Below are 9,028 nucleotides of genomic sequence, written 5' to 3'. Positions count from 1 at the left end.
GTGACGTGTTTCTGGCGTTTAACTCCAGACAGCAGCGTAGAACTGGCGTTCAACGCCCTTTTACATCGTCTAAACTCGGCCAAAGTATAGACTATTATATATTGCTGGAAACCCTGGATGTCTACTTTCCAAAGCAATTAGAAGCGCGCCATTTTGAGTTGTGTAGCTCCAGAAAATCCACTTTGAGTGCAGAGAGGTCAGAATCCAACAGCATCAGCAGTCCTTCTTCAACCTCTGAATCTGATTTTTGCTCAAGTCCCTCAATTTCAGCCAGAAAATACCTGAAATCATAGAAAAATACACAAACTCATAGTAAAGTCCAGAAATGTGAATTTAACATAAAAACTAATGAAAACATCCCTAAAAGTAACTAGATTCTACTAAAAACATACTAAAAACAATGCCAAAAAGCGTATAAATTATCCGCTCATCACAACACCAAACTTAAATTGTTGCTTATCCCCAAGAAACTGAAAATCAAATAGGATAAAAAGAAGAGAATATACTGAAAATAGGGAGGTGTTGATTTGCTCCCAATAGTTTTGTGGAGGAGAATGCATTTGAGGCATCTCCGGGATCTCATGATGATGAGCTTCATGCGTCTCTTGAGATCCATGAATGGGCTCTCTTGCTTGCTCCATCCTTTTCTTAGTGATGGGCTTCTCTTCCTCAATGGGAATGTCTCCTTCTATGAAAGCTCCAGCTGAGTAACATAGATGGCAAATAAGATGAGGAAAAGCTAGCCTTGCCCCAGGAGAGGGCTTTTCGGCTATTTTGTAGAATTCAAGGGAGATGACTTCATGAACTTCTACTTCCTCTCCAATCATGATGCTATGAATCATGATGGCCCGATCCACAGTAACTTCAGATCGGTTGCTAGTGGGGATGATGGAGCGTTGGATGAACTCCAACCATCCTCTAGCCACAGGCTTGAGGTCCAGTCTTCTTAATTGAACCGGCTTGCCTTTGGAGTCAATCTTCCATTGAGCTCCTTCCACACATATGTCCATGAGGACTTGGTCCAACCTTTGATTAAAGTTGACCCTTCTAGTGTAGGGGCGTGCATCTCCTTGCATCATAGGCAAGTTAAACGCCAACCTCACATTTTCTGGACTAAAATCTAAGTATTTCCCCCGAACCATTGTAATATAATTCTTTGGGTTTGGGTTCTTACTTTGATCATGGTTCCTAGTGATCCATGCATTGGCATAGAACTCTTGAACCATTAGGATGTCGACTTGTTGGATGGGGTTTGTTAGAACTTCCCAACCTCTTCTTTGGATTTCATGTCGGATCTCCGGATACTCATTCTTCTTGAGCTTGAAAGGGACCTCGGGGATCACCTTCTTCTTGGCCACAACATCATAGAAGTGGTCTTGATGAGCTTTGGAGATGAATCTTTCCATCTCCCATGACTCGGAGGTGGAAGCTTTTGTCTTCCCTTTCCCTTTTCTAGAGGATTCTCCGGTCTTGGGTGCCATCAATGGTAATGGAAAAACAAAAAGCTTATGCTTTTACCACACCAAACTTAGAATATTGCTCGCCCTCGAGCAAGAGAAGAAAGAATAGATGAAGAAGAAGAAGAAAATATGGAGGAGAGGGGGGTGTATTCGGCCATAAGGGTGGGTTTTGGGTGGGAAATTGATTTTGAATTTTGAAGGTAGGTGGGGTTTATGAGGTAGGTTTATGGGGAAGAGTGTTTGGATGTGAGTGGTGAAGTGGTTATAGGGAAGAGAGATTGAGGTGATTGGTGAAAAGTTTTGGGGAAGAGTGTTTATGGGATTATGTGAAAGAGGGGTGAGAAAAAGTGAGTGGAGGTAGGTGGGGATCCTATGAAGTCCACAGATCCTGAGGTGATCCTGTGGGGTCCACAGATCCTGAGGTGTTCAAGGATTTACAACCTTGCACCAAATTAGGCATGCAAAATGCCTTGCACATAACTCTGGGCGTTCAGCGCCAGATTGGTGCTTGTTCTGGGCGTTGAACGCCTATTTGTTGCCCATTTCTGGCGTTGAACGCCAGAACCATGCTTGTTCTGGGCGTTCAGCGCCAGCTCTTCTCCAGGGTGCAATTCTGGCATTTAAACGCCCAGATGCTGCCCATTTTGGGCGTTCAGCACCAGAACCATGCTCTGTTCTGGCGTTTGAACGCCAGCCAGATGCTTCTTACTGGCGTTTAAATGCCAGTAAGGTCTTCCTCCAGGGTGTGATTTTTCTTCTGCTATTTTTGATTCCGTTTTCAATTTTTATATTTATTTTGTAACTCCACATGATCATGAACCTAATAAAACATGAAAGAACAAGAAAAATAAAATTAGATAAATAAAAATTGGGTTGCCTCCCAACAAGCGCTTCTTTAATGTCAATAGCTTGACAGTGGGCTCTCATGGAGCCTCACAGATGTTCAGAGCATTGTTGAGACTTCCCAACACCAAACTTAGAGTTTGGATACGGGAGTTCAACACCAAACTTAGAGTTTGGTTGTGGCCTCCCAACACCAAACTTAGAGTTTAACTGTGGGGGCTCTGGTTGACTCTGTTTTGAGAGAAGCTTACTGTGCCTCTTTTCCATGTTTACAGAAGGGTAACCTTGAGTTGTAAACACAAGGGAGTCCTCATTCAATTGAAGGACTAATTCACCTCTGTCAACATCAATCACAGCTCTTGCTGTGGCTAGGAAAGGTCTTCCAAGGATAATGGATTCATTCTCATCCTTCCCCGTATCAAGGATTATGAAATCAGCAGGGATGTAAAGGCCTTCAACCTTTACTAACACGTCCTCTACTTGTCCATAAGCCTATTTTCTTGAATTGTCTGCCATCTCTAATGAGATTTTAGTAGCTTGCTCCCCAAAGATTCCCAGTTTCTCTATTACAGAGAGGGGCATGAGGTTTATCCCTGAACCAAGGTCACACAGAGCCTTTTTAAAGATCATGTTGCCTATGGTACAAGGTATTACGAAATTTCCAGGATCCTGTTGCTTCTGAGGCAATGTCAGTTGATCCAGATCACTTAGTTCATTGGTGAACAAGGGAGGCTCATCTTCCCAAGTCTCAATACCAAATAATTTGGCATTCAGCTTCATGATTGTACCAAGGTACTTGGTAACTTGCTCTTCAGTAACATCCTCATTCTCTTCAGAAGATGAATACTCGTCAGAGCTCATGAAGGGCATAAGGAGGTTCAATGGAATCTCTATGGTCTCTAGATGAGTCTCAGATTCCTTTGGTTCCTCAAAGGGAAAGTCCTTATTGATCACTGGACGTCCCAGGAGGTCTTCCTCACTGGGATTTACGTCCTCCCCTTCCTCTCTAGGTTCGGCCGTGTTGACTATGTCAATGGCCTTGCACTCTCCTTTTGGATTTTCTTCTGTATTGCTTGGGAGAGTACTAGGAGGGATTTCAGTGATCCTTTTACTCAGCTGGCCCACTTGTGCCTCCAAATTTCTAATGGAGGACATTGTTTCATTCATGAAACTTACAGTGGCCTTAGATAGATCAGAGACTAAGTTTGCTAAATTAGAGGTATTTTGTTCAGAGTTTTCTGTCTGTTGCTGAGTGGATGATGGAAAAGGTTTACTATTGTTAAACCTATTTCTTCCACCATTATTAAAGCCTTGTTGAGGCTTTTGTTGATCCTTCCATGAGAGATTTGGGTGATTTCTCTATGAGGGGTTATAGGTGTTTCCATAAGGTTCACCCATGTAATTCACCTCTGCTATTGTAGGGTTTTCAGGATCATAAGCTTCTTCTTCAGAAGATGCCTCTTGAGTACTGTTGGATGCAGCTTGCATTCCATTCAGACTCTGAGAAATCATATTGACTTGCTAAGTCAATATTTTATTCTGGGCCAATATGGCATTCAGAGTATCAATTTCAAGAACTCCCTTCTTCATAGGCGTCCCATTGCTCACAGGATTCCTCTCAAAAGTGTACATGAACTGGTTATTAGCAACCATGTCAATGAGTTCTTGAGCTTCTGTAGGCGTTTTCTTTAAGTGAATGGATCCACCTGCAGAGGTGTCCAATGACATTTTAGCTAATTCAGACAGACCATCATAGGATATGTCCAAGATGGTCCATTCTGAAAGCATGTCAGAAGGACACTTTTTGGTCAGTTCTTTGTATCTCTCCCAAGCTTCATAGAAGGATTCACCTTCCTTCTGTCTGAAGGTCTGAACATTCACTCTAAGCTTACTCAGCTTTTGAGGAGGAAAGAACTTGGCTAAGAAATCCTTGACCAGCTTATCCCAAGAGTTCAGGCTATCCTTAGGTTGAGAGTCTAACCATACTCTAGTTCTGTCTCTTACAGCGAAAGGGAAAAGCATGATCCTGTAGACAGGATCTACTCCATTAGTCTTAACAGTATCACATATCTGCAAGAATTCAGTTAAGAACTGAAAAGGATCTTCAGATGGAAGTCCATGAAACTTGCAGTTCTGCTGCATCAGAGAAACTAATTGAGGTTTCAACTCAAAATTGTTTGCTCCAATGGCAGGAATGGAGATGCTTCTTCCATGTAAATTGGAATTAGGTGCAGTAAAGTCACCAAGCATCCTCCTTGCATTATTATTATTTTCGGCTGCCATCTCTTCTTCCTGTTCAAAAATTTCTGAAAGGTGCTTACTGGATTGTTGTAATTTAGCTTATCTTAGTTTCCTCTTCAGAGTCCTTTCAGGTTCTGGATCTGCTTCAACAAGAATATTCTTGTCCTTGCTCCTGCTCATATGAAAAAGAGGGACAGAAAAATAATAATAATAGGGGTCCTTTTTACCACAGTATAGAGGTCCCTGTGTGAGTAGAAGAAAAGAAGGAGATGAGAGAGAAAGAGAATTTTCGAAAATAATTTTTGAAAAAGAGTTAGTGATTTTCGAAAATAGTTTTTGAAAAAGGTTAGTAATTTTTCAAAAATTAAAATCAAAAATTAAAATACTTAGTTAATTAAAAAGAAATTTTGAAAAAGAGGAAAGATATTTTCGAAAATTAGAAAGAGAGAGTTAGTTAGGTAGTTTTGAAAAAGATAAGAAACAAACAAAAAGTTAGTTAGTTAGTTGAAACAAATTTGAAAATCAATTTTGAAAAGATAAGAAGATAAGAAGTTAGAAAAGATATTTTAAAATCAAATTTTGAAAAAGATAAGATAAAGAGATTTTTTTGAAAAGATATGATTGAAATTAGTTTTGAAAAAGATTTGATTTTTAAAAATCACAATTAATGACTTGATTCACAAGAAATCACAAGATATGATTCTAGAACTCAAAGTTTGAATCTTTCTTAACAAGCAAGTAACAAACTTGAAATTTTTGAATCAAAACATTAATTGATGATGTTATTTTCGAAAATTAGGAGATAAAGATAAGAAAAAGATTTTTGAAAAATATTTTTAAAATTTTCGAAAATAAATAAAAAATGAAAAAGATTTGATTTTTGAAAAAGATTTTGAAAAAGATAAGATTTTTAAATTGAAAATTTGATTTGACTCATAAAAACAACTAGATTTTAAAAAGTTTTGAAAAAGTCAACTCAAATTTTCGAAATTTATGAGTGAAAAAGGGAAAGATATTTTTTTTTATTTTTGAATTTTTAATGATGAGAGGGAAAAACATGAAAAAGACTCAATGCATGAAAATTTTGGATCAAAACAATGAATGCATGCAAGAATGCTATGAATGTCAAGATGAACACCAAGAACACTTTGAATGTCAAGATGAACATCAAGAACTTATTTTGAAAAATTTTTAATGCAAAGAAAACATGCAAGACACCAAACTTAAAAATTTTTCATGTATAGACACTATGAATGCAAGAATGCATATGAAAAACAAGAAAAGACACAAAACATGAAAACATCAAGATCAAACAAGAAGACTTACCAAGAACAACTTGAAGATCATGAAGAACACTATGAATGCATGAATTTTTCGAAAAATGAAAGATGAGTATGCAATTGACACCAAACTTTCAACTTGACTCAAGACTCAAACAAGAAACATGAAATATTTTTTATTTTTATGAATTTTTTATTTTTTTGGATTTTTGTATATTTTTTTCGAAAAAAACATATAGGAAAAAGAAAATAAGGATTTCAAAATTTTTTAATATGAATTCCAGGAATCTTGTATTCTTAGTCTAAAGCTCTAATCCGAGGGTTAGGCATGGCTTAATAGCCAGTCAAGCTTTAGTATGTAACTCAGACATGCCACGGCTGACATTCCAATTAACTTGCCTCTATGCTGATGGTTGGAAGCCCCTATCCAAAAGAATTAGACATGGCTTTACAGCCAGCCAGGCTTCAACATACTTCATGAAACTCTAGAATTCATTCTTAAAAATTCTGAAGAAAAATATATTTTTGAAAAGATTTAATTTTTTTTTAAATTTTTTTTTCGAAAACAAAGGAGAAAATTTTTGAAAGATTTTTGAAAATTTTTTGAAAATAAAACAAAAAGAAAATTACCTAATCTGAGCAACAAGATGAACCGTCAGTTGTTCAAACTCGAACAATCCCCGGCAATGGCGCCAAAAACTTGGTGCACAAAATTGTGATCCCCGGCAACAGCGCCAAAAACTTGATGCACGAAATTGTGATCTCAGGCAACGGCGCCAGAAACTCTGTACGCACGTCTTAATAAATCGTACGCACGTCTTAATAAATCGTTTTTTTCATTCACAACTTCGATACAACTAACCAGCAAGTGCACTGGGTCGTCCAAGTAATAAACCTTACGTGAGTAAGGGTCGATCCCACGGAGATTGTTGGTATGAAGCAAGCTATGGTCACCTTGTAAATCTCAGTCAGGCGGATTTAAAATAGTTATGGAGTTTTCGAACATAAATAATAAATAGATAGAAAATAAGGATAGAAACACTTATGTATATCATTGGTAAGAATTTCAGATAAGTGTATAGAGATGCTTTCGTTCCTCTGAACCTCTGCTTTCCTGCTGTCTTCATCCAATCAGTCTTACTCCTTTCCATGGCTGGCTTTATGTAAGAACATCACCGTTGTCAACGGCTACTTTTAATCCTCTCTGGAAAATGGTCCGATGCGCTGTCACTGCATGGCTAATCGTCTGGAGGCATCACCCTTGTCAATCGTTGCATCCCATCCTCTTGTGAAAATGGTCCAAATGCTCTGTCACAGCACGGCTAATCATCTGAGATTCTCGATCATTCTGGAATAGGATTCACCCTCCTTTTGCGTCTGTCACTACGCCCAGCACTCGTGAGTTTGAAGTTCGTCACAGTCATTCAATCCCAGAGTCCTACTCGGAATACCACAGACAAGGTTTAGACTTTTCGGACTCTCATGAATGCCGCCATCAATCTGGCTTATACCACGAAGATTCTGATTAAGAGATCCAAGAGATAATCATTCAATCGAAGGTAGAACGGAAGTGGTTGTCAGGCACGCGTTCATAGGGAATGATGATGATTGTCAGGTTCATCACATTCATGTTGAAGTGCGAATAAATATCTTAGAAGTGGAATAAGTTGAATTGAATAGAAAAACAGTAGTACTTTGCATTAATCTTTGAGGAACAGCAGAGCTCCACACCTTAATCTATGGAGTGCAGAAACTCTACCGTATGAAAATACATAAGTGAACATAGGGTAAGCATGGCCGAGTGGCCAGCCTCCCATGGAGGTCTAGAGATCTAAAAATGATCAAAAGATGATCAAAAGATGTCTAATACAATAGTAAAAAGTCCTATTTATACTAAACTAGTCACTAGGGTTTACAGAAGTAAGTAATTGATGCATAAATCTACTTCCGGGGCCCACTTGGTGTGTGCTTGGGCTGAGCTTGAATGTTACACGTGTAGAGGTCAATCTTGGAGTTGAACGCCAGTTTGTAACGTATTTCTGGCGTTCAACTCTGGCTTGTGACGTGTTTCTGGCGTTTAACTCCAGACAGCAGCGTAGAACTGGCATTCAACGCCCTTTTACGTCGTCTAAACTCGGCCAAAGTATAGACTATTATATATTGCTGGAAAGCCCTGGATGTCAAATTTCCAACGCAATTGGAAGCGCGCCATTTTGAGTTGTGTAGCTCCAGAAAATCCACTTTGAGTGCAGGGAGGTCAGAATCCAACAGCATCAGCAGTCCTTCTTCAACCTCTGAATCTGATTTTTGCTCAAGTCCCTCAATTTCAGCCAGAAAATACCTGAAATCACAGAAAAACACACAAACTCATACTAAAGTCCAGAAATGTGAATTTAACATAAAAACTAATGAAAACATCCCTAAAAGTAACTAGATTCTACTAAAAACATACTAAAAACAATGCCAAAAAGCGTATAAATTATGCGCTCATCACTGATCAACACCAACTTGTCGATCATGTGGTGGGGGGCATGCATCCAGAAGGTTCTTGAAGTGTTCCAAGTACTCATAGAGAGTCTCCGATTCACCTTGAATGATGCAGGAAATCTCTTTCCTCAATCTATCTGTAACTTCAGCTGGAAAGTATTTTTCCAAGGATTCTCTCCTGAGCGTATCCCAGTTGGTAACAGTTGCTTCAGGTTGAGAGTAGTACCACTCCCTCACCTTTTTCTCAAGAGAAAACGGGAAGGCAGTTAGCAGAATAGAAATTTCATTTGCACCATGAAGCCTAACAGTAGAACAGGCTGTCTGAAAATCCCTGAGGTGCTTGATAGGCTCCTGAGCCAGTAAGCCATGAAACTTAAGTATCAAGTTGATTAGTGCAGTCTTCAGTTTAAAATCTGCAGGCAGATTTGGGTGACGCACTTGATACGGTTGCAGTGTAAAATCTGGGGCTCCTGCTTCCTGGAGAATAATCCTCCTAGGTGCTGCCATATTATCTGCACGTGAATCAACTGAATTAGTAGTAGAGGAGCTTGTTTCTTCCTCAAATGGCAGTTCAGATTTGCCCTCGGATGAGACTGATGAATCGATAACAATCACTTCACCACCCTTAGAGGCTAACCGACGCCGAGCTCGCCTAATACGTGAAATAGTTCTTTCAATTTCAGGATCAAATGCGGCTAAGCTCGGATCAGGCAGTGA

General features: G+C 39.1%; 1 non-coding gene across 1 annotated transcript; it reads left to right on the top strand.

Moving 5' to 3' along the window:
* Positions 1-4,085: 4,085 nt before the first annotated feature.
* Positions 4,086-4,193, top strand: LOC148563910 (small nucleolar RNA R71). The gene has a single exon (XR_015885418.1). It is a non-coding gene; the product is annotated as a small nucleolar RNA R71 (small nucleolar RNA).
* The last annotated feature ends 4,835 nt before the right edge of the window (positions 4,194-9,028 follow it).

Source organism: Arachis ipaensis, chromosome B5 (assembly GCF_059453495.1).
Source record: "Arachis ipaensis isolate K30076 ecotype BB chromosome B5, ASM5945349v1, whole genome shotgun sequence".
In the NCBI taxonomy this organism is placed as follows: Eukaryota; Viridiplantae; Streptophyta; class Magnoliopsida; order Fabales; family Fabaceae; genus Arachis; species Arachis ipaensis.
This window is presented reverse-complemented; position numbering and strand designations above follow the sequence as displayed.